At 29.4% G+C, this 5,006-nt stretch overlaps 1 pseudogene; it reads left to right on the top strand.

The window, feature by feature from the left end:
* Positions 1-144, top strand: part of LOC110265217 — a 1,620-nt pseudogene extending 1,476 nt beyond the window's left edge.

The following is a 5,006-nucleotide window of genomic DNA, read 5'->3' as shown; positions in this document are numbered from 1 at the left end:
TATTTTTCCCATTGATAAAATTTTCTGGATCCATCACTGACCACAGGTGCTACTCCCATTGCAACTACGAGCTGTCCGAAGCTACGCTCATCACCCAAGTCATCTTCCGGAATCGGCAAATCAGCCGCAAATGATGGGGGATGAAACAAAGGGAGTCACCGGTTAATCAGCTGGAATGGCAGTGGAACTCCCTTCTATGACGCCAGTTGGCGGATTCGGAGCGGATCCACTAGAACTACCATCTACATCAACCATTCTGGCAAACAACTCCATAGAGCCCAAGTCGAAAAATCTTGCTTGACTGTGGAATATAACTCGCATGTCGTCATCGCCCAGCATCTCGTACTTTTCAAACTTAACATAACCTTGCCTCAGTGATATAGGAATACGAAAAAAATAATTGCTTCACACGTTTTTTGCCACACTTTTCTACCTTCTGTAATATACTACTATGTAATTCCATCAAAATGGTTGACGGATTTACAAACACACCTATCTGCTTTTTACTAGAGAACACAACACCTTCACTTGTATATTCATCAATTTTTTTCGATGATGAATTAACAGAAAAATACTCTCAGTCATCTCTCCCTAAACTCACAAAAGCTTCACGTATGATTTGTTTACGCCATACTCGTTTATTTATAGACTTCTTATATCTAGCCATAAACCGTTCTAGGCTTCTCAGAGTTACTACGATTCATGTCGTGGCAGGTCTATTAGGTTTTGCAAAGATAACGTAAATCGCACCGGAATTGTTATGGTTCTAAATGCACATTAATCGTAGCAGGCCTTTGAGCTTTAGCCTAATATCACATAAATTCTACTAGGATGGCACGATTTATACTCAAGTTGTAACTATGGTGGCACGATTTATGGCTATTTTGAATTAGGCAATATATAAATAAATCGTTCTAAGATGCCATGTTTAACATATGCTATAATTCCTGTCAAGAATGATTTACATAATATTAAGAAGAGGATAAATACATTTAAAAATTTGTTTTAGGAAAATCCAATAAAATTGGTTTCTGTTTTATTTATTTAAATAAAAAATCTTTTAATTATTGTGGATAGACTTGTTAGTCTTTATTTTTTAAAACTATTTCTACATAGCACCCATATTTAACAGATTAGTTGATTACTATTTTGCAACCGGTTAAAGAGGTTAACTTGACTAATAACTTTAATTTGATGAGTGGAGAGATTAATGTGGGAGTTTAGAATGATTAGGATATTTTGCTGTTTGAACAAATGATCAAATATCAAAATAAATATTTATTTTTTAAAATAAAGATTTGTACTTATCTAAGAGTCTTTTTTTAAATTATATTAATGTAAAATTTATCCTTAAAAAATTAAACACTATTTGCAGTTAATATTTTGTACTGTCTAAATTCATTTGATTGAACATTCATATTGCAACAATTTGGTATATATGAACCGAATTAAAATAATTAAACGAGATTGTAGTCTCTTAAATTATCTTATCAAATTCATTTATTTCGTCAACTGAAAAGTTTGAAAATTTCATTTTAACACAGACCATTGCCATTCAAGATGTTAATAGGTTTAATTTTGAAATAAAAGTCTTTACTGTTGACTCAATTTTTTTATTTAAATAATATTATTTAATTAATTTAAATATATATTTTATAAAAAAATTATTTATTTTTTATGAAAAATTACTTATTTTTTAGTTTTTTTTAAAGATTAAATGATGATAATTTTTAAAAAATATCTTATTGCACTGTTTTAATAGCGTATATCTAATATGATTGACGTATAACTACCAGAAACACGGTAGTTTACCACGGGAAAATACTTACGAACAAGAAGCAGTGGCAAATTTTCATGATCGTCGTAATTACTTGCAACGTTTTGAATTGGACTCTCTCAATTACCACAGATCCAATGCTCACCGTAGCGAAATCAAACGATGTCTATTTTTAAATTACGCGCTTCTAGTATTTTTTTTCATCTCTTTCAAAAATTTTATAGGCAGTTCCTATTTTTTCCAAATTTAAACTTTAATAATAAATTTCAATTTTTAAGGGTGCAGACTTATCTAGTTTGTCGATGATTTTTTTTTTCTCTCCTTCCCAACCATTTTCAATTGATAAGATATGCATTAGTTGGAATAATATAAAAAGAGTACATACTTATAACTCTAATTAATTGAGAATGAATGATAAAAATATAAAATTCATAATAAAAAGAGTACATTTTTTTTGTTCCTAATTCACAATATGTATTAATTTTCCTAAATTTTATTTTTTTTATTTTTTTATTAATTTAATAAAAAAATATCCAACATAAATTAACGTAGGTTTATTTTTGAAATAGTTATAAAATTTTAATATTTTTTTCTCCGGCAATCTTTTTTTATTTTTTTAAATGCGAGTCAAAATTCATAATCCTAATTAGTATGTATAGCACCAAAGTCAAGCCCACTCACTAGAAAATTGGAAGAACTCCCTCACAGGTTCAAACTATTGTTCAGTTTCTCTGTATTCTTAGTAAATTCAGCGTTAAGTCACCAAAGAAGGTCCCAAAATAGCGAAAATCAAGATTTTACAGGGCAATCCTGAATTACAAAGAAGAATGGAAGGAACCCTAAGCAGCCCTTTTTTATGTTTATCTAATATTCTCTTGGATCTTTACTTTTTTTTTGTATTTAAAAGACTATTTTTTTTTTACCATTCACTAATTCTTCCCCAATATTCCTGTGTAGGAACTAGATCTGCGTGTATCAATGCTGCAACTTTGTCTCTTGTCGATGCTGGGATCTCCATGCAAGTTTGTGTTTTCTTTTAAATTGTTCAACTTTTAATTTAGCTTTGTAGCTTTGTAATTATTGAAACTTATATGAATATGGATAAATTTGAACTAAGTAGAAGACAGTGTTAAAGGTCCTGATACCAACGTTGAATAAAGTTGCACTTCTTTAAGTTATTATCTGTGCTCTCACAATTTCCGAGTACATAGTATCTAATTATCTATTTCTTTGTATTATCAATAGCATTTTTGCTTTAGAGTTTGTTTCAATATTTAAGCTGCTAATGGATGAATATGTGAATAATGGTAACTTAGAGTAATGGATGCATGCTACCATGGAACAAGGGACACTTACCTGGGAGGTCCGCATGAAAATTTTATTCGATAGTTACCTGGTAAGCTCAACTTTCTACTTTAAAATATTGACCTTAGTAATTTCTAACACATTTTTATTTTTACTTTAAGTTCTTTTTCTCTAAATGGTTTTGATTGCAATCCAATATCTCGCTAATAATATTCGTTTGTCTCGTTAAATAATACTATAGTTAAGTTTTAATATGAAAAAATATCATTAATATCACTCTCTATTTTATCTTTATTCTTGACAGGCTTGCTTATTTACTTGCATGAAGCAATTGAATTGAAAGTTGTTCACCAGGATATCAAGTCTAGCAATATATATATTGATTGATGACGAGTTCAATAAGATGTTTTATGTTGTGAAAATGAAAACTCAACATTATTGGATATGCATTCCTACTTTTTTTTTAACTACATTAAAATATTATTTTAAATAATGTCTTGGGACTTTTTTTTCATGAATTAAGAGATAACACAATCTTATTTGAATGTTTTTGCAGGTATTCCAATGAAGACGTTAGAGATCTAATAATGATACATTCTGATACTTAATTTTGTAATAGTTTAAACTCATTTAGTTCAAGATATTTGCTTTTCAACACTGTTACTTAAATTTCATATTTTTATTACTAAAAATATTACTTATATGGATATGGCTAATCTTTTTAATTTTGTATAATATAATTTTGTTCTAAGTAGCATCTTTATTTTATATATATATTTTTTTTAATTTATCTTTTATGATTAGCCACGAAAAAACCGTGGCTAAATAACCCAACAATGTTTAGCCACAGAAAAAATGTGGCAAAAAAGCCCAGCTTACCAATATTAGCCACAGAAAAAATGTGGCAAAAAAGCCCAGCTTACCAATATTAGCCACAAAAAAATTGTGGCAAAACTATACTTATTGGTTACACTGTTGTCATTTAGCCACGGTTTAGAGTGTGGCCAATAACGTAAAAACCGTGGCTATTCAGATGTCTCCACGGATCATAAAACTGTGGCTAACCGGACGAAAACCGTGGCTAACTGAAAAGGCGTCGCCCTTGTTAGCCACGGAAATGTATTCGTTGCTAAAGCTTAATCGCTACGGAATTTTTTGATTTTAGCTACAGTTTTTTCCGTGGCTAATCACCGCACTTCTGGTAGTAGATAATAACATCTTATTACCAATTATTGTGTGTACTTATTGTTAATGTATGTGGTCTTGCCTCGTGCAGGCCATGCTTTGACTTGTATTTGCTTGCTTTCGTTGATAATAATCTCTGGCCCACGCGGTGGAATTTTGAGGTCAAGTGAAAATGAAGGTTTATATTTATCAAGTCCTTGAAGTCAACCTGGAATTTTCTCATTAGAATGTCATTTTTTATAGCAATTTTTCAATATGGTTTGATAGAATAAAGATATTTTAAATGGCTAGTTTTTATATAATGAATTAAAAAAAAAAAGCTCTATAATGCATTAACTACTATTGTGATACTCACAAGTAACATACATTTTTGTTCAACTATGAAGTTACTACATACAAAGGCATACTTATTACTATACAACAAAAGCAAAATATAGCATATAGCCGTATACATAGATCATAACAATTATGAACTATTTTTAGATTTTTTAATACGTAAGAGTTCAATTAGATAAATGATTTGTTCATTTAAACGTTCAAGTTAAATATGTTGGAATTTTTCATAGTGAACTTCTATTGATTTTTGTAAAAATAACTTGAACGTTTAGACTTAATATTTTTGTAAGTTCATAAAATAATTGAGTGATTTATTTTAGATTTTAGATGTCATGATGTATTATTAAATATTAAGATCTAATGATTAATGTAGATGATAAAGATAAGATAAGATAATAATATA

The sequence above is a fragment of the Arachis ipaensis genome, chromosome B08, assembly GCF_000816755.2.
Source record: "Arachis ipaensis cultivar K30076 chromosome B08, Araip1.1, whole genome shotgun sequence".
NCBI classification, from domain to species: Eukaryota; Viridiplantae; Streptophyta; class Magnoliopsida; order Fabales; family Fabaceae; genus Arachis; species Arachis ipaensis.
The sequence above is the reverse complement of the archived record's forward strand: the minus strand, read 5'-3'. Positions and strand labels throughout refer to the sequence as shown.